The 21,880-nt window shown below is 42.9% G+C and overlaps 1 pseudogene; it reads right to left on the bottom strand.

Moving 5' to 3' along the window:
* Positions 1 to 10,183: 10,183 nt before the first annotated feature.
* LOC127486765 (elongation factor 1-alpha 1-like) overlaps positions 10,184 to 21,880 on the bottom strand; it is a 55,811-nt pseudogene continuing 44,114 nt past the window's right edge.

The raw sequence follows: 21,880 nt of genomic DNA, 5'->3' as shown, positions 1-21,880 counted from the left end.
GGAAGAGTTAGGGAGAGAACAGCAGAGGAAACTACACAAATTGGAGGAACATAATGGAACTACTTAGAGGGCAAGGACATGCAAAACTTAGGAGTCCAGCAGCAGAGAGCCTCTGCACCAGTGTTGGAGAGTGAAGTAAGACCAGACTTCAGCAGGACAAGCCACTGGCAAAAAAGCTGTAGGAAAAGCCTAGAAGGAATTCAGCTTGGAGCCCTGTGGGGGATAGTGTACCTGTCATACCAGAGAAAACAAGACAAAGGGGGGGGCATGTTTTCTCTCTCCCTGATCACGCTGCCAAGGTATCATATAACAAGCTGACACCAAGAAAGTGCCATTTTGGACATATGTAACACCTGTGCCAGCTTGTGTCCGCTCCCAGAAACCAGCCAAGCAGACTCCTGAGTGTGGTAGGGAGAACAGACAGGGAGTTGGGTGCTCATGACTGTGGGAGGCTTGTGTGTGTGGACTGTGAAAACACTGAGGCTTCATGGGAGGACTCAGGGTGTGGCTGAGGCAAGAGCAGTCACTGTGGGAGGCTCCATGTGATCAGGGCTCCCTGGTTACCTGGCAAAGGACATTTCTGGGGAATCTGAGCTTACACTGAAGACTGTCCAGATCCTTTGGGTGGTTCTTGTGGCAGAATGGACAAATAATATACTCATTGAGGCTAGCACCCAGGCACTGGCCTCTTTCGAGGTGAGGAGCTCAGCTAAGCCTATGCAAACAGACAAGAAGAAACCTCCCCTCTGATTAAAAGTGAAAAGGAGATTTATGACACCAAACCTGGATGTGTCACCTCAGATACACCCTTCACCCTGGAGTACAGAACAGAGCTCCCTGGCCATACCCACCAGACACCTCTAGATATTCCCTGAAAGCAGACACTAGTCACTCAGACACAGCTCAAAGACAAAAGCCACCACACCAAAAACAAAAACAAAAACAAAAAAAAAAAAAGAAAAGAAAAGAAAAGAAAAGAAAACAACAAGTATCTCCACAAATGCCAAAAATAAATGCACCAATTCAAGAAACAAGAATAAGGAAGGCAACATGACACCCCCAAAAGAATATAACACCTCAAACCTAGATTGTAAAGATGATGAGATTGAAGAAATGCCGGAAATGCAATTCAAACAATTAATCGTAGGATTACTTAGGAGTAATCAAAAGCAAATTCATGAACTAATGAAATCCATACATGATATGAAAGAACATTTCTGCCACAAAATTGGGATTCTAAAGAGAAATCAAAATGAAATATTAAAAGTGAAGATTTCAATAGAACAGATAATACTTACAATGGAAATCATTAACAGAATTGGGGAAACAGAAGAAAGAATATCCGACTTAGAAAACAAAGAACAGGAAATTATGTAGTCAGACCAAACACAAGAAGAAGAAATTAGAAAACTAAAAACTACGATTGGAAATCTACAGGATACAATCAAATAACCCAACATATGGATTCTAAGTGTTCCTGTAGGTGTGGAAAAAGAGAAAGAATTAGAAGGCCTTTTTGGGGCCAGCGCTGTGGCACTATGGGTTAAATCCCCAGCCTGCTGTGCCAGCATCCCATATGGGCACTGGCTTGAGTCCCAGCTGCTCCTCTTCCGATCCAGCTCTCTTCAATGGCCTGGGAAATCACTAGAAGATGGCCCAAGTGCTTGGGCCCCTGCATCCATGTGGGAGACCTGGAAGAAGATCCTGGCTCCTGTTTCCTGGCTCCTGGTTTTGGATCAGCTCAGCTCTGCCCATTGCAGTCATCTGGGGAGTGAACCAGTGGAATGGAAGACTTCTTTTTCTCTGGCTCTACCTCTCTCGCTGTAACTCTGTCTTTCAAATAAATAAAATAAATCTTTTAAAAAAAAGCAAGTCCCAAAGGGACAAATGCCATATGTTCTCTCTGATTTATGAGAATAGAGCACCTAACAGGAAATCTGTAGAAGTGAAATTGACACTTTGAGAAGTGATGACTTGAACAGCTCTTGTCTTGACTGTTGAGAAATGAGTTTTTTCCTTAATAGAGAATGGGACTGGGAAGGAAAAGGGAGGAGAAGGTGGGGTGGGAGTGTGAGTGGTAGGGGGCTATTGTGGGAAGAATCACCATATTCCTAAAGTTGTACTTATGAAATTTGTATTTATGAAATAAAAGGTTCCTTTGGGAAAAACAAAAACAAAAACAAAAAAAAACAAAGATTCCTGGACACAATCTACCAAAATTGAGTCATGAAGACATAGAACACATAAACACACCAATAACCAGGATGGAGATTGAATCAGTAGTAAAGACCCTTCCAACAAAGAAAAGCCAGACATTTAAAGAAGAACTAATTCCATCTCTTCTCAATCTATTCAAAACAATTGAAAGGGAGAATATTCTTCCAAACACTTTCCATGAAGCTGGCATTACCTTAATTCCTAATTCAGAAAAAAAGAATAATAGACCAATTTCCCTGATGAGCATAGATGCTAAAATCCTTAGCAAAATGCCAGCCAATCGAATACATCAGAAAGATCATTGACCCAGACCAAGTGGGATTTATCCCCGGTATGCAGGGATGGTTCAACATCTGAAAATCAATAAATATGATACATCATACTAACAAACTGAAGAACAAAACCATATCATTATCTTAATAGATGCAGATAAAGCATTTAATAAAATTCAACATCCTTTTATAATGAAAATGTTAAGCATTTTGGGTACAGAAGACATATTCCTCAACATAAGGCAAAATTATGACAAACACACAGCCAGCAACCTATTGAATGGGGAAAAATGGAGGTATTTCAGTTAAGATCCAGAACCAGACAAGCATGCCTACTCTCACTGTTGCTATTTAATATTGTCCTGGAAGTTCTAGCCAGTGCCATTAAGCAAGAAAAAGAAAGAAAAATGAAGGGGAAGGAAGGAAGGAAGAAGTCAAATTATCACCATTTGATGATGGCATGATTCTATATATAGGGAACCCAAAAGACTCCATGAAGAGACTATTAGAACTCATTAAAAGGGTTTAGTAAAATAGCAGGATCTAAAACCAATAGCCTTTATATACACAGACAATGCCATAGCTGAGAAAGAACTTCTAAGATTAATTCCATTCACAAAGTTACAAAAAAAATTGAAATAATTTGGAATAAATTTAACCAAGGATGTCAAAATCTCTACAAAGAAAATCACAAAAAATTAAAAAACAAAATAGAAGAAGACATAAAATGTGGAAAAGTCTTCCATGTTCATGGATTGGAAAAATCTGCATCATCAAAATGTCTATCATACCAAAAGCAATTATAGATTCAATGCCATCCCAATAAATATAACATTCTTCTCAGATCTAAAAAGCATGATGCTAAAATTCATATGGAAACACAGAGATCCTGAAGAGCTAAAGCAATCTTAAACAACAAAAATAAAGTTGGAGGCTTCACAATACCAGATCTGAAAGCATACTACCAGGCAGTCATACTCAAAACAGCCTGGTAGTGGAAAAAAAAAAAAAAAACAGACATTTAGACCACTGGAACAGAAAAGAAACTCCAGAAATCAATCTTTGTATCTACAACCAATTGAAATTTTACAAAGGAGCAAAAATCCATCCCTGGAGCCAAGACAGTCTCTTCAACAGTTTGATGCTGGGAAAACTGGACCTCTGCAGAAGTATGCAACAAAATCCCTACTTTATACCTTACAAAAAACTCCACTCAAAGGCCAGTGCCGCGGCTCAATAGGTTAATCCTCCACCTTGCGGCACCGGCACACCAGGTTCTAGTCCCGGGCAGGGTGCCGGATTCTGTCCTGGTTGCTCCTCTTCCAGACCAGCTCTCTGCTATGGCCTGGGAGTGCAGTGGAGGATGGCCCAAGTGCTTGGGCCCTGCACCCCATGGGAGACCAGGAGAAGCACCTGGCTCCTGGCTTTGGATCAGCGCAATGCACTGGCTGCGGTGGCCATTGGAGGGTGAACCAACAGCAAAGGAAGACCTTTGTCTCTCTCTCTGTCCACTCTGCCTGTCAAAAATAAAAAAATAAAAAAAACTTCACTCAAAATGGATCAAGAACATAAATCTACAAAATTATACCATCAAATTACTAGAGAACATTTGGGAAACCCTACAAGATATTGGAATAGAGAAAACTTGGAAAAATGCCAGAAGCAAAGGCAATCAAAGCCAAATTAACAAACAGGATTACATCAACCTGAGAAGCTTCTGCAGTGCAAAAGAAACAAGAAGATGAAGAGGCAACCAACAATGGGAGAAAATATTTACAAAGTATACAACTAATAAAGAATTAATTTCTAGAATCTATAGAGCTCTAGAAACTCAACAATGACAAAACAAACAATGCAGTTAAGAAATAGCCAAAGAAGCTGAAAAAAACATTTTTAAAAAGATTTATTATTTATTTATTTATTTGAAATAAGAGTTACAGAGAAGCAGAGGCAGAGAGAGGGAGAGAGAGAGAGAGAGAGAGAGAGAGAGAGAGAGAAGCCTTCCATCCGCTGGTTCATTCCCCCAAATGACCACAATGGCCAGAGCTGGGCTGATCTGAAGCCAGGAGCCAGGAGCTTCTTCTGGGTCTCCCACATGGGTGCAGGGGCCCAAGGACTTGGGCCAATTTCTACTGCTTTCCCAGGCCATAGCAGAGATCTGGATTGGAAGTGCAGCAGCCGGGACTTAAACCAGCATCCATATGGGATGCTGGCACTGCAGGCAACAGCTTTACTCGTTATGCCACAATACCAGCCTCTGAACACACATTTATTTATTTGAAAGGCAGAGTTACACACACAGAGGAGAGGCAGAGAAAGAGAGGGATCTTCCATCCTCTGGTTTAGTCCCCAATTGGCTGCAACAGCTGGAGCTGTGCCAATCCAAAATGAGGAGCCAGGAGCTTCTTTCCAGGTCTTCTATGCTTTCCCAGGCCATGGCAGGAGCTGGATATGAAGTGGAGCAGCTGGGACTCAAATCAGCACCTATATAGGAAGCCAGCACTGCAGGCAGTGGCTTTATCTGGTATGCCACAGCACCAGCCCCAAACACATTTTTCAAGAGAGGAAATTGAAATGGCCAACAGACATATGAAGAAAAGACTTTCTATATTAAAATTGAATTTAAGGATCATTTAGAATAACTCCATTTATTTCTATTTGATTTTGTTTCTTTCTGCCCAGTTTCATAACTATCTATATGCATTTTGGTAGATTAATGCTTTTTTTAAAAGATTCATTTATTTATTTCAAATTCAGAGCCTCATAGAGAGAGAAGGAGAGGCAGAGAGAAGTCTTCCATCTGCTGATTCACTCCTCAATTGGCTGCAATGGATGGAGCTGCACTGATCCGGAGCCAGGAGCCAGGAGCTTCTTCCAGGTCTTCCCATGCAGGTGCAGTGGCCCAAGGACTTGGGCCATCTTCTGCTGCTTTCCCAGGCCATACTAGAGAGCTGTATCAGAAGTAGAGCAGCCAGGACTCAAACTGGAACCTGTATGAGATGCCAGCACCACAGGTAACAGCTTTACCGGCCACACCACAATGCTGGCCCCAGATTAATACTTATTTTTAGGGGTATTTCAAATGGCATATTTTTAACATTTGAATTCCAACTGTTCATTTTGATATAAAGAAATTTCTTACAATAGTTCACATACTAATTTTGTATGTTTCTCCCTGTCTCCATCTACAATCACCAACAGTTAAGATATTGCACTTTTGTACATTTATTTATTTATTTATTTGAAAGGCAGAGTTAGAGAGAATGAGAGACAGAGAGAGAAATCTTCCATCTGCTGGTTCAGTTCCCAAATGGCTGCAATAACTGGGGGCTGAGTAAAGCTGAAACAAAGAGCCAGGAGCTTCTTCTGGGTCCCCCACATCAGTGCAGTGGCCAAAACATTTGGGCCATCCTCCATTGCCTTTCTCAGTGCATTAGCAGGGTGCTGTATAGGAAGTGGGGCAGCCACGACTTGAACTTGAACTGAGATGCCAATACTGCAGGCCATGGCTTTAACCCACTGTGCCACAGTACTGGCCCCAATACTGCACTTTCAAAATGCTAACATTAAAATTTTGAACACCACATTTGAGTGATTCAGTCTGAGATCCAATAGAAGCAGTGGGGAACCACCAAGTTGCTCTGAACATTTTGTGCTCAAATGCCTGTTCCTGTTCCTGTAATTGATATTATACAATTCTCCTTATAGAGAGCTAGTCTGAAGTTCATGGCCTTAGAGCACATTGGTAACTTAAACTTATTTAAAGATAATGATTGATGAACTTAAACTTATTTAAAGATAATTATTGATGCTCTTGCAGAAAATTATCTGAAATGTAATCGAAAATGAATCTTGATGTGAATGGAAGGGGAGAGGGAGTGGGAAAGGGGAGGGTTGTGGGTGGGAGGGACGGTATGGGGGGAAAGCCATTGTAACCCATGAGTCGTACTTTGGAAATTTATATTCATTAAATAAAAGATAAAAAAAAAAAAGAAAATTATCTGAAATGCTGACCAGAAGAGGCCCACAACCACACAGTGGGGGAGTGTGTGCACAGTCATGGTGGTTTTTGGTAGAAGTTTAGAACTTTGACAGGACAGGAGCTGGCATGTAGCATAGTGGGATAAGCCACAACCTGTGATGCTGGGATAAGCTACAACCTGTGATGCTGGTTCAAGTCCTGGCTGCTCCACTTCCAATCCAGCTCCCTAGAAATGTACCTGGGAAAGCAGTGGCAGATAACAAAGTGCCTGGGACCTTGCAATCCATGGGGGAGACCTGGATAAATCTCTTGGTTCCTGGATTGAGTATAACCTAGCCCTGGCCATTGCAGACATTTGGGGAGTGACCTGGAAAATGAAAGTGCTCTCTCTTTCTCTCTGTCTCCCCCTATCTCTTTTTTAAAAAGATGTATGTATGTATGTATGTAATTATTTGAAAGGCAGAGTTAGAGAGATGGACAGAGAGAAGTCCTCCATCTGTGGGTTCACTCCCCAGATGAACACAGCAGTTAGAGATGAGCCTGTCCAAAGCCAGGAGCCAGGAACTTCCTCTAGGTGCAGGGGTCCAAGCACCTGGGCCATCCTCTGCTGCCTTCTCAGACACACAGTCAAGGAGCTGGATCAGAAGTGGAGCAGTTGGGATTCAAACCAGTGCCCATATGGGATGCTGGCACTGCAGTCAGAAGCTTAACATGCTAGGCCACAATAAGTAAAGCTTAAAACATTTTTTGTGGGGCCAACCCTGTGGCATAGAAAGTAAAGCCACCACCTACAGGGTTGGCATTCCATATCAGTGTTGATTCAGGTCCCAGCTGCTCCACTTCTGATCCCGCTATCTGCTAAGGCTGGTGTGGTGCAGCAAGTTAAGCCACCACCTGCAATGCTGGCATCACATATGGGATAATAATCCTTGCTTCTGTTTGTATGGTTCTGAGGTCATGTCACACAGATGAGAGCTTGCTAGTTGGAGCCATTGTCTAAATTTGAAGACTAGAATAGCAATTTTTTTTTGAGAGAGAGAATTTAAAACCTCATGTTGGAGATACACAGGGTACTTCACAGTGTTTACAAAAATGGAATTAACAGAAAAGTTCAGTTTGATGCAAATATTTTTGAAATCCAGCACTCAGGTGAGAGGGGCAATGTGGCTCCTGAACGAGTCCAGAGCCCTCAGCTCAGCAGCTCGGCTCTCCTTCCTGGTGTGGCCATGGCTTGGCAGCCCGTGAAGTAATCTCTGCCTTTATTCTGTGAACATCCTCCCTCTTGTTGCCACTGCCTCTCAGGCCACCACACTCTGGTCTGCTTGCATTGGGTCCCCACCCATGCAGCTGCCAGACCTGGGTTTGGGCTGTGAGCAGGAGGAGGTGGAGGAGGGGCGGCCTCTGGGTGGCATGTGAGGGAAACTGCAGTTGGACGCAGTGTTTCAGGCTGCTCTGCAAAAAACAATGCCTTTGCAGAGTGGAGGAGGAGGCAGAGGATCCAAGTATTTTAGAACATGCTCAAGAGGAGAGCACTTAACTGTAGAGTTCTAGAATCTAGTAGAATGCAATGAAGGATGGCCAGCGCCACAGCTCACTAGGCTAATCCTCTGCCTTGCGGCGCCGGCACACAGGGTTCTAGTCCCGGTCGGGGCGCCAGATTCTGTCCCGGTTGCCCCTCTTCCAGGCCAGCTCTCTGCTGTGGCCCGGGAGTGCAGTGCAGGATGGCCCAAGTGCTTGGGCCCTGCACCCCATGGGAGACCAGGAGAAGCACCTAGGTCCTGTCTTCGGATCAGCGTGGTGCGCTGGCTGCAGTGCGCTGGCCGCGGTGGCCATTGGAGGGTGAACCAACGGCAAAGGAAGACCTTTCTCTCTGTCTCTCTCTCTCATTGTCCACTCTGCCTGTCCAAAAAAAAAAAAAAAAAAAAGAGAGAGAGAGAGAGAGAAGTTAAAAATAGAAGTAGCTTTACATGCTGCATAGAGAACATGTTATAATCAACAATACAATAGTATTTAAGAAAAAGTATAGGTTTTCCACTTCATTTTATGCGCCATTATATTGACTTTGAATGGATATGCTGTTTTTAGGTGTTGCTTTTTTTTAATTCTACATTTTCAATGAATGATCTTAGAAAGATTTTACATGATATTAGAAAGAAATACCTAAAAGAGAAATGCAGGTATTTTAGAATAAGTAAAATCCTTTTTTGGTATGGAAGACTTCATTGATTTCATTAGAGTTTCCCTGTCTTGTAGTAAAATGTGCATTACTGGGATAGAATTAAGTTTCAAAATACATATACCTGCAGTTAAGTCTTCTTTTCCCTAAAGCACATGCATCAATATAAAAGACCAGAATATAAATCACACTCTAATTGCTTTCCTTGATTTTTCTGAGGACTGAGTGTGGTTTTAATAATAAGCAAACCATTGTTTGGCTTTTCTTTAGTGTGTTTCTCTTTTCTTTTTTGTGCATCAAGGGAATGCATGCTCTAAAAAAGTATAGGAAGATCCAGATACAATTGGTACCTTCAAGCTATTGGTGTATTTAAAAACAAATCATGCTACACTTTCAATATATGAACTGTTAGACAATGACATCTGTAGTTTTATGTCCTTTTCTATCTCATAGAAATATGACACTTCAATATGTAAATGTACATAAACTAATGCTATTATTTATATCTCTGTCATAATTTAAGTTGTAGCTATGTCATTGGAATATTTTAGAGGTTATCTATATTTACATTGCTAATGTTAGTGTTTTTTAGAATTTGTTTACACCAGATGTGTATTTTTGGTTTGGCATAAGCTGCTATTATAACTTTATTTGTTTTTTTGTTATAAAGAATTTTTGAAGGAACAATAATTTCTCAAGGATTGTGAATAAACACATTTTTACATAAAGGAAAAAAAGAAATCCATACACACAGGGAGTCTTCAAAAATTCATGAAGTTTTCATGTTATGAAAAAAACTATGCATGTATTTTAAATATTTCTTTTATTCATGGAAAGTGTATATTATGGCAAAACTGTATGGATTTCAAAATTCTACACAAACACAAACTTTTTTAAAGATTTTTTAATTTATTTGAAAGACAGTGCTACAAGAAGGCAGAGGCAGAGACAGAGAGAGGTCTTCCATCTGCTGGTTCACTTCCCAATTGGCCACAATGGCTGGAGCTGCACTGATCTGAAACCAACAGCTTCTTCCAGGTCTCCCATGTGGGTGCAGGGGCCCAAGGACTTGGGCCATCTTCCACTGCTTTCCCAGGCCATAGCAGAGAGCTGGATTGCAAGTGGAGCAGCTGGGACTTAAATTGGTGCCCATATGGGATGACGGCACTGCAGGTGTCAGCTTTACCTGCTACGCTACAGTGCTCCCTGCCCCAATCATAAACTTTTAATTCCATTTTACAATGGACTTTTTTTCTGTTCCAATTTCACTTTAAAGGACCTCGAAATTCTGTCAATTTGTTTCCATTAAAAAGCACTGATTTTTTAAAAAATTATTAACTTAAAACTGCCATGCACCAAAAAAAAAAAAAAATGGTCCACAAAACATTCTCCTTTCCTTCTGAAGGTTTTATGATGCATTGTTATCATTAACCAGTCTTTTACTATTAAGCTTAAATGGTCAATTGAGACAAAGAGTTCTGAGACCATTCTTCCACCACTGACTAATCCTGGGGTGGCAGGTATTAGGGTTAATTGTCATTTAGCCTTCAGAGCTTTCTGGGCAGACTCCATGACCTTGCCAGCTGTGGCAGCCTTCTTGCCCATTGCTTTGATCTCACCTACAGCAACTGTCAGTCTCTTATCATGGACAGCAAAACAACCCAGACGAGGATAGTCAGAGAAGTTTTCAACACATGAGCTTGCCAGGAGCAAATCAACAATGGCAGCATCACCAGATTTCAGGAATTTAGGTCCTTCTTCCAGCTTCTTTCCAGAATGGTGCTCCATCTTTCCTTCACTTCAACTCAGCAAACTTGGAAGCAATGTGGACTGCGTGACAATCCAGGACAGGGGTGTAGCCAGCACAGATTGGACTTGGATGGTTCAGGAGGATCACCTGAACAGTAAAGCCAGCTTGTTCCATTTATGGGTGATTTTTGCTGTCAGCAGCAATGTTACCATGATGAATATCTTTGACAGATACGTTCCTGACATTGAAGTCCATGCTGTCCCCAAGGAGAGTTTCACTCAAAGCTTCATGGTGTAGAGGAAAAAGGCCACAACCAGAGGCAAAGAAAGGAAAGTGGATTCCCAACCCTAACCTTGAAAAGTGGCTGCTCCCAATCATCTGGTGAAGCAGCTGTGCATGGTTGTCTTGTCTAGGGAGGGAAGGTATCCTAAGTTCTGCTTCTGTAACTCCAGTCATAAATCTGTCCTATAAATCTGCCCCTGGTGTCTCTTTTGTAAACATACCAGACCCACTGATCATTGGAAGTGTCCTAAAAAACATAGGCTATAATTTAAACCCACTTAAGGCATGATGCTGATAAACATATAAATATTGTAAGAAGCTGGGGTTTGTTTGATGCTCAGTTCTCAGGAAATGATTCCAGCTGAATCCGCTGGCATTAATAAACTGACCTGTATCCTCCGCTGACTCTGGTGTCTGTCTGAATGAAGGGAATTTTCCACCCCAGGTTTCTGTAACAGTTTGGTGCATTGGCAGGGAACCCCTGCTGTGCCCATTAACCGTGCTGGGAGACGCCCTGCTGTGTTTGAGTTTCTATCTGCAGGACTCATCTGGGGCCTGAGAACAGCCCATGGACTGATTGGAAGGCACACGTTCTGACTCATTCTCCAGGATCCTAACTTATCAAGCCAGAGCCCGCTCCCCCAAGACTGACTCCCATGGCTGACCAGACGAGACAAGTGGACAGATCCTCCTGGACTTCAGGACACAGTAAGATGTCCCAGAGCTCCTAGCATTCAGGTCTGCCTTTGTGCGGAAGCAGGAGACTGATCACCTCCTGGCAATCATTGCAGTTTCTCCTGTTGGGTCCTCATAGTGAGGAACCTGGCTGGTCCTGTAACGGCAATCATTGTGACTGCTCCTGTTAGGTCCTCACAGGGAGGTACCTGTCTGGTGTCTGTAACAAAAGAGTATGTGTGTGGTAGGAATGTGTTTGTGGCTCCACAGCCCTGTGGCTAAGGAGTCTGATTGAGCCCTTACCTGTGGCTCCGTGTTCTCCACCAGGAGAGTGGCCACGAGGGCAGAGAGGTTACAGCCCAGATCAGTGCCTGCTCCAGAGGTGTTTGTCTCTTGTGACATCAACCAAGGGAGACACATTATGGGAAAATCCCACTCAAAAACAACAGTTCTAGACCGTATGATCAAAACTTTAGGAAGGGTCACTAATAAAAATGTGTTCTAAATTTATAAAAAGAAAGAGAGAAAGAAAGAGAAAAAGAAAGAGAAAGAGAGAGAGAGAGAGGGGAAGAGAGAGAGAGGAAGAGAGAGAGAGGAAGAGAGAGAGAGAGGAGGAGAGAGAGGAAGAGAGAGAGAGGAAGAGAGAGAGGAAGAGAGAAAGGAAGAGAGAAGGGCATTTTAGGCTTTTTTCTCTCTGGTTTGTGGTACGTTAACTCCACCCTTTGCTGGGAGTGGGAAGGAGAAAGCTCAGCTGCCTGTCAGAATGGGGCAGTAATACTTAAAAGTCTCCTGAATCAAATTAACTAACGATCTCCAGTGAGCTTTTCACCTGTGACACCCTAGCCCCTGGCCCACAGTCAGCCTTGGGACCAGTCTTGTAGCTGCCTGACAAGTTTGTTTCACAGATGATTCAGGTATCTGACTGTTGACTAGGTGTGGCCTGGGATGCTTGTTTTTCAAGACTAGGCTCAAATTCAATTTAAAATCTAGAGATATACTTGATGAATAACAATCTCATGCATAAAATTGTCAGAATCATGGCTTTTGTGATAATTTGGGAAAATGTAACTGGACATTAAGTTTAAAGAAATTTCTCTTTTAAATCTAAGAAGATCATAGCTTTAAAAGAAAAATTGTGCTTCATAATCTGCCAGACTTGTTTTATTACTCAGTTTAATAGATCTGGCAAGGTAACAATGAGTAATCAGAGTTTTATTTTATTTTATTTTATTTTTATTTTTTTGACAGACAGAGTGGACAGTGAGAGAGAGAGACAGAGAGAAAGGTCTTCCTTTGCCATTGGTTCACCCTCCAATGGCCACCGAGGCTGGTGCCCTGCGGCCGGTGCACCGCGCTGATCTGAAGCCAGGAGCCAGGTGCTTATCCTGGTCTCCCTTGGGGTGCAGGGCCCAAGCACCTGGGCCATCCTCCACTGCACTCCCTGGCCACAGCAGAGAGCTGGCCTGGAAGAGGGGCAACCGGGACAGAATCTGGCACCCCGACCAGGACTAGAACCTGGTGTGCTGGCGCCACAGGCAGAGGATTAGCCTATAGAGCTGCGGCGCTGGCCTCAGAGTTTTATTTTTATGGCGTCTAAGGTGGATCTTACAAAGTTAAAAAATTGGTTTAACTTTAAAAAATACTGTGAAGTGCAAGAGCCAACTATTAATGTAGAATAGCTGCCAGAGGCCACTTCCCATCTAAGGTAAGGGAGGCACCGTCACCACCACTGCTGCAGCTATGGCTCTTCAGGGAAACCTGTGTGGGGAGCACAGGAGGGAATGGCTGTGGACTTCAGGCCAGGACAACTGGATGGTGGGCTGGGGCTGGAATCTGCAAGCCAGGCATTGTGGAGGGAGGTGGGTTGCCTGTGATGTGTGCTGCCCCTCCCACTCATCCAGAACTCTGAGCTGTCTGCTGGCTCAGCAGTGCAGAAATGAGCAGGTCCGTGTTGTTACTGCTCTGCTGGACTGTCACACTAAGGAGCCCAGCACAGGAGCTCCAGAGGTCACAATGAAGGTGACCTGGTGACAACCAGGTAGGCAGACCACCCACACAAATTCCTATATAAATTCCTGGTTACAAATTGCCTTAGTCCATTCCCCTTTGAGAGAGTTCTGCACTGATAAGCAGGGACAGAACCAAATTCTTGTAGCCAGGATTCAGCTCCAGTCATGAGACTGAGGGCCTTCCAGACTCCCAGAGCCTCTCCACAGATTCTCCAAGGGGACCAAAAGAGCTCCCACTGCTACTGCCACCTTACCTCCCTCCCTCTGCTGAGACAGAGGCCCCTCCTCTACCAAAGTCCAGCATCATGCTTCACCTCTGCCTGCCACAAACTGAGAAACCTGAACAGAGAGAGAGGCATCTCCATTCAGCCCATAGTCAGTGAGCGCAGGGAGCTCCCGTTGCTGATTCCCAAGACAGAGCTGTAGGCAGCGGCAGCAGCAGTGGTGGCAGCAGAAGTGGGGAAGCAGCTACATTTCCAGAGAACAGGCACTCCGCATGCTCCGTGAGAGATCAGAGGGCCCCTGCAGACTGACCAAAACAACACTATACCAGGGGACAACTGATTGATCATTACCAATCATTTAAACCACTGATTTCTTCGATGTGAATGAATCTGGGCCCTCCCAACTCCAAAAACCCAGAGACAGTTCTGAGAGTTTCTGGGGGAAGCTGGCTTCTGTCACATTTGGATCCCCAGTTGCTCACTGATAGTCAGGCCTCTCTGTGAATTTACAAAGTGGGGAGGAAAAAAGCTATTTGAATGGGGTCAACAGCAACAAGAGGACTTTTTTACTCTTAAAAAGGCTCTACTAGTGAGATGGAGAAAAATGACAGATTAGGGAGTGGCACACTACACAGGGCTAGGGAGAAACAGTGAGGAAAAGAATAGGAGGTATGCACTCATGGAGATTAGAAGAAATAAACACCCAGGAAGCCCCATGAGAGGAGGGGAACCAGCTTCAACCAGTGTGGTGAGTGTTGGCATGCACCCAGAGTGCTCCAAAAGCTGAAGCCAGGGACAGCCAGAGCCGGCAGCATTTTTAAAACAGGGTAGGGGGCAGGACAGATGGCAGCAATCCATAGATATAGCATAGCATGGGTCCAGTTGAGAACCCAGAGAACCGGTGGTTGCTGGTGGTCACCTGAGGCCCAAGTGGATGTGGAGAGAGGTGACTGATTCAAACCAACCTCTCCAAAACAAAACCCACTACCTGGATGAGAAATATTCGATGCCATTTTAAATCAGGTCTACAACTGGGAAGCCCACAGCTGTGCACATAATGGCCCACTGAGAAGAGGTGCCTGAACACAGTGCTGGCAGCAGCAGTGAGCAGACATTAAGCCAGTGACTCTAGCATGTGATCCAGAGCTAGGAGTGGAGGGAACATCCCCCACTTTCTCAAAGATTGACCGGGAAATGGATGGGCAGCTACTGGAAACAAAGGGGTTCCTGTACTGGCAGTGTCTGGGGGAACCTCAGGTGCTGAGGTCTTGGAGCCTAAGTGTCTACATGAAAAGCTGCAAGGCTAGAGCATTGACCAGAGCCCCCAGACCACACCCACCACATACCTCCTGGTATTCACTGAAAAGGCAGACATTCCATGAAGCCACAGAAACATAGTCCCAAGATAAAAGTCAACAGAAAAAAAAATTAAAAACAACTCCAAAAATGCCAAAATAACTGAAATTCAAATAACAATAATAAGGAAGTCACCATCAAGCCCCCAGAGGACCACAACAACATTTCAGTATTAGAATGGAAAGGGGCCAGCACTGTGGCATATTGGGTAAAGCCACCACCTGCAGTGCCAACATCCCATATGGATACTGGTTCAAGTCCCAGCTGCTCCACTTCTGATCCAGCTCTCTGCTATGGCCTGGGAAAGCAGTGGAAGATGGCCCAAGTCTTGGGCCCCTGCACACTCATGGGAGACCTGGAGTAAGCTCCTGGCTCCTGGCTTTGGATCAGTGCAGCTCTGACTGTTGCAGCCAGTTGAGGAGTGAACCAGTGGATGGAAGACCTCTCTCTCACTCTGCCACTCCTCTCTCTCTGTGTAACTCTGACTTTCAAATAAATAAATAAATCTTTGAAAAAAAAAAAGACTATGAAGAGATTGAGATTGTGGAAATGCCAAAAATGGAATTTATAAAATTAATCATAAGATTATTAAAAAAAAATCAGAAGCAAATCCACAAACTAAAGAAAACTATACAAGACATGAATAAAAATTTTTCCAAGGAAATTGAGAATATAAAGAGAAACCAAAATGAAATTTTAGAAATGAAGAATTCAATGGATGAAATAAAAAATATAGTGGAAATTCTTAACAGCAGCTTGAGGCAGAAGAAACAATATCTGAACTAGAAGACAAATATTTGGAAATCTTATAGTCTGACAAAAAAATGAAGAAAATAGAAAACTTAAAAACAGTTTTGGAGACCTATAGGATACTGTAAAATGACCAAACATGTGGGTCTTAGGAATGCCTGAAAAAGTGGAATAAGAGAAGGGAATAGAAAGCCTATTTAGTGAAATAATTACAGAAAACTTTCCCAATTTGGGGAAAGGGATGTTCAAGTAGAGAAAGCACATAGAACTAACAGACATGAACAGACAGCTCTTCTCCATGACATATTGTAGTCAAACTCTCCACCATAAAAAAATAAAGATTCTAAAATGAACACAAGAAAAATGCCACATTACTTTCAGAGGACTGACAATTAAACTCATGCTGACTTCTCATCAGAAACCCTCTATAGATTAGAAGAGAATGGTGAGATATAGTTGAAGTCTTAAAAGAAAAAAAAAACTGTCAACCCAGAATACTGTACCCCACAAAGCTCACATTTTTGAATGAAGGTGAAATGAAGATCTTCCATAACAAAGAGAAACTGAGTTTGTCAACACTTGTCCAGCCCTACAGAAGATGATTAAGGATGTGCTACACACAGAAACACAGAAAGATACCCACCAATATGAGAGTGAGAAGGTAGAAAAACCACCAGTAGAAGCACAAAAGGAATCCAAACTAAACAATAGGAATAATTATAGAAAAATGGCAGGCCCAAATCATTGCTTATCAATAGTCACCTTGAGTGTAAATGGCCTCAATTCAGTTAAAAGATACAGATTGGCTGAATAGATTGAAAAACAAGACCCATTTATTTGCTGCTTACAAGAAACACATCTCAGGCTGGTGCTATGTGGCAGTGGGTTAACACCCTGGCCTGAAGCACTAGCATCCCAAATGGGTGCCGGTTCAAGACCCAGCTACTCCACTTCCAATCCAGCTTTCTGCTATGGCCTGGGAATGCAGTAGAAGATGGCCCAAGTCCTTGGGCCCCTGCACCCATGTGGGAGACCCATAAGAAGCTCCTAGCTCCTGGCTTTGGATTGGTGCAGCTCCAGCCATTGCAGCCAATTGGGGAGTGAACCATCAGATAGAAGACCTCTCTCTCTCTCTCTCTCTCTCTCTGCCTCTCCTCTCTCTGTGTAACTCTTTCAAATAAACATGGGAGACCAGGAGAAGCACCTGGCTCCTGTCTTTGGATCAGCATGATGTGCTGGCCGCAGTGCACCGGCTGCGGCGGCCATTGGAGGGTGAACCAATGGCAAAAAGGAAGACCTTTCTCTCTGTTTTCTCTCTCTCACTGTCCACTCTGCCTGTCAAAAAAAAATAAAAAAGAAAAAAGAAACACATCTCACCAACAAAGACAGACGCAGACTGAAAGTGAAAGATGGGAAAAAGATAGTCCATGCTAACAGAAACCAAAAAAGAGCCAGTGTAGACATCCTAATACCAGACAAAATAGACTTTAACATAATGACTGTTAAAAGAGACAAAGAAGGACACTATGTAATGATTAAGGGATCAATCCAACAAGATCTGACTATAATAAATGTATATACACTCAATTACAGGGTGCCTGGCTGCTTTTTTAAAAAAAAGTTAATAGACTTCAAGAGAGATACAGACTCCAATACAACAGTAATGAGGGACTTCAGTACCCTACTTTCAGCAATGGACAGATGAACCAGACAGAAAATCAGCAAGTAAACAACAGTTAATCGACACTATAGATCAAATGGACCTAACAGATATCTACAAAACCTTTCACCCAATAGTGGCAGAATACACATTCTTATTATCAGTGTACGGAATTTTGTTTTAGAATAGTTCATATGCTAGGCCACAAAGCAAGTCTCAATAAATTAAAAAAAATCAAAATCATTTAATTTCCTGATGCAAACCCATTGTCAATAACCATAAAATCCTTTCGTACAACTTGGGGGCTTAACTTTTAGCTTTCTCAAAGACATACACTGTCCTTAAAAAACATGTCAGGAACAGCTGGGAAGAATTCAAATATCAGGAAACACTTGTAAACTGGCCCCTTTTCTTCTCACATTTTCTCCCCAATTCCATTAACCCTAGCATTTCGTATTGGCTTTTGCTTTCCTGAAGCTACCAGGATTAGGAACAAAAAAGACATTAACATCTGCATTTTAGCTTTAGAAATAACTGTTTCCAAGGCAGGAACCTCCAGCACTCCATCACTTCGGAAACTGAAACTGAAATCAAAACTGCAACCACTTGAGCTCTATTGCCTCTGAAAACCAAAAACTGCTTCAGGATTGTCTCCTGAGAAGAACAAAACTGTACATTTGCTGAGGTAAAAATTTCACGTTTGCTCAGCAAATCACTCTGTTATGTTTCCAAATGAATTTGTCTCTTGGCTGGCTCGCCAAATGTCTTGGGCTGAGTTTGGGGCCTAAATTAATTTTCTATTTTCTTGCCTTTTATTTAGAGAAGAATTTTAAATACAGGTCCAATCATGGTATGCAGTGAGATAAACTTTATTTAAAAAATTAGGAAAATACACAGGCCTAATAGAGTTTTATTTAGGGTGCATGAGGCCAAAGAAAGGGAATTATCATACCTTGTTCTGCTCATCCTGAGTCCTCATGGAGGAGAGAGTGCACTTCCATTCTTCCTCATTTTTTATGTGCTTGGAAAAATGGAAGTGTGTATGTGGTACCACCCAAACGTCCCAGGTAAGAGGAAGTACTTCCTGGAGAGGGGTCCCCTGATTGGCAGGTAGATGAACATGACTACCCAAGTGAAAGAGGTGCAGCTTCTAGCTCATAAACTTAAAAGTATCTATCTAATCTTTACCACACCACTTTGACCACACCAGAAGCTGGTCAATCTGTGCACGACTTAAGCTTGAGGAACCTACAGCTCTGCTCCAGTCGCAAACCTGGTGGAAGCCTGGAAAATTCAACTAGGGACACCTGGGAATTAGCATCATGGTGTCACTGTATTCTGTTTAAACTAATGATAATATTGACCTTGCTGCTGTCCATAGATATAGTTGAGATGGCTCCAAAGAATGAGCTGGTCATAAAGTGTTGCTCTAGCCATGTTTACATAAGAGTAATGGGTCTGTCTGGAGGAAATTTTCTGTTTCTTATAACAGCCTATGTGTTACCCCAAAAGGCTTCTAAATGCATTACAAACAAAGCAGGGACAAAGCCAACAGGTGAATTAGCAAATAGCCACTGCAAACTTTGGCTTTCCTCACTCCCCAAATGTAGCTTATCCCCAAATAACCAGACTCTTCCTACACTGATAGTTGAGCAGGCCTGAATAAAAAGAGCTTCTCAGCTTATACCCCACTGGTCAGCCTAGGAATTACAGCTGGAGTGGGTCCCAGGATAGGAGGAATTCCCTCACCAGTGACCTTTCACATAAATCATCCAGAGGCCTGTCAGATGATGTAAAATGAGTTGCTAAGTCATTATGGCGTCCCCAGATCAAGCAGACTCCTTAGTAGCTGTGATCCTACAGAACAGGAGGGAACTTGACCTAATAACTACCGAAAAGGGGGAATTTGCTTTTTCTTAAATAAAGAGTGCTGTTCCTATGTCAACAGGTCAGGAGTAGTCAGAAATGTGGTCCAGCAACTTAACAAGAGGGTCAGAAAAAGTAGGGGAAAAATAGCTAACTGTTGGACCTTTTAGAGTAATATTTGGAGCCGAGCATCCTGGCTCCTCCCACTATCCAGATCTCTCCCTCCTTGTAATCTTTCTGGCACTCCTGTTTGGTTCCTGAATCATTAACATGATAACCCAGTTTGTCTCTGTCTACAGGCCATAAAGTTCCAAATGCTCCTTCAGGGCTACTAGCCAGTTAATTTAGAAAATCGAACAGAAGATGGTGCCCCTTAGAATGGTTAAGAGGGCACCAGAGGGGTGGGGGAACATGAGTAAATAAGGCCACAAGTAGAGACAAAGGAACAAAAGTGGGTCCCCAGTGCTAATCTTGAAAAGTGACTGCTCCCAATTATCTGGTGAAGTAGCTGTGCACAGTTATCTTGTCTAAGGAGAGAAGATGTCCTAAATTTTTCTGTAACTCCAGTCATAAATCTGTCCTATAAATCTTCCCCTGCTATCATTTTTATAAATATACTGGGCCCACCAACCATTGCAAGTGTGACACTAAGTCATGTAGGCTGCAATTTAAACCCACCAATGCTGTAACACTTAAGGCATGATACTGATGAACTTATAAATATTGTAAGAAGCTGGGATTTCATGCGCCACTCTCATGAAATGACTCCAGCTGAGTCCACTGGCATTAATAACCTGCTCTGGATCCTCCACTCTCTCTGGTGCCTGTTTGAATGGAGTTTTCTGTCGCTCCCCCTCTCGCGGAGGAACGACACTAGACCCTGTGCTGTTCTCTTTGCCTGGCTCTTCCCGGGTTAGCTGCCGTTCCCTCACTCGCGGAGGAACAACACCATCCCAGGTTAGCTGCTGGCCCCCCCACCTCCGCAGAGGGGTGGCACCCCTGCCGCTTTCCCTGCTTCTGTGGAGGAGCAGCACACCACCAGCCGGCTCTCAGGGATTCCTCAGATGTTTCCCTCAGATGTTCCTGTTGCATATTTTCTCTCTCTTCCTTTATAGTCCTCTTCCACCAATCCATGCTCTGCTGCCCACACGCCGAGCACGCTGCTCTCCTCCAATCAGGAGCAGGATCAGCTCATGCAGTTTCTCAGTCGAACCGGTGAGGCAGCTGCGTGGAAGTTGTTTACTCCTCCCCAGCACCATATTATGGGAGATCAGATGCATAGAATTAGTCCTAGTTCCAGTAATTTAGTCTAGTCTCAGTTGCTCCCCACAGTTTTCCACCCCAGGTTTCTCCAACAATGATGCATTTCAATGGGCATGACTTCAGTTGTGATGTTGACTGGAGCAAAGATTAACACCATGCCAGGTTCAAGAATACCAATCCCCACCCAGATCTTCAAGCAGTGTGGCTTCATTGGCATTGCCATCTTCACGAATGACTTTCCATCCCTTGAACCATGGCATATTAGCACTTGGCTCCAGCATATTGTCACTGTTCTAACGAAAAATTGGCACAAATTCTCCTCTGACAGGGTTGTAGCCAATTTTCTTCATGTAGATGCTAACTCCCTTAATGATTCCCTCATATATCTTCTGTCTGTAGGGTGTTTCAGTGGGATCTATCTTGTTAATACCACTATTATTGGTTTCACACCCAGTGTATAAGCCAGAAGGGCATGATCACAGGTTTGCCCATTCTTGGAGATACCAGCTTCAAATTCCCTGACACCAGGAACAACAATCAGGACAGCACAGTCAGCCTAAGATGTGCCTATAATCATGTTTTTGATAAAGTCTCTGTGTCCAAGGGCATCAGTAATAGTCACATAATACTTGCTAGGCTCAAATTTCCACAAGGAGATGTCAATGGGGATGCCACGCTCATGCTCAGCTTTCAGTTTATCCAAGATACAGGCACACTGGAAGGAGCCTTTTCCAATCTCAGCAGCCTCCATCTGAAATTTTTCAGTGGTTCTTTTGTCAATGCCACATTTGTAGATCAAATGGCCAGTGGTGGTGTTTTTGCCCAAATCTGTGTCCAGTGATGACACTGTTAATATGGGTTTTTTCCTTTATAATTTTGGCTTTGATTTAGTGGTGATTTTCATGAAACTTATGTTTGGGTGGCAAACCCTTTGCAAAAAAGCTACAATAAGATTTATTAAGTTCCTCAGACCTTAATTTAGGTCTGTGACACAATTAAATTAGAGCTTGCAAGGTTTCTCACTTGAATTATTAGATATTACAATCACAGAGATAACAATGAAAAATTGAGGCTATTGAGCAAATGCATCAGAATTCCAAAATATATTCAAAATAATATAGAGAAGACAATGGGGGGCCAAGAATGACTTTTGAGCTTTTACAATTTGAATGAAGAAGTCCTTGCCAAAAGTGCTGGGAAGAAGGGACAATACTAGTTTAATGACAATCAGGAATCTTGAGGTATCAAAGACATTTTGGAAAAGTAATAAAACCAAAAGGTGGCCATACTTAGATATTTTGTCAAAAATAAGATAAGGATAGAAACAGTAGATTTATAGGAAGTTATTGGATTATATTAATATTTGTTCATTAAATAGCAGCTATTTAAGTGGGGAAA

Source organism: Oryctolagus cuniculus, chromosome 12, assembly GCF_051225735.1.
Source record: "Oryctolagus cuniculus isolate XC-2025 breed Fujian yellow rabbit chromosome 12, ASM5122573v1, whole genome shotgun sequence".
NCBI lineage: Eukaryota > Metazoa > Chordata > Mammalia > Lagomorpha > Leporidae > Oryctolagus > Oryctolagus cuniculus.
The sequence above is the reverse complement of the archived record's forward strand: the minus strand, read 5'-3'. Positions and strand labels throughout refer to the sequence as shown.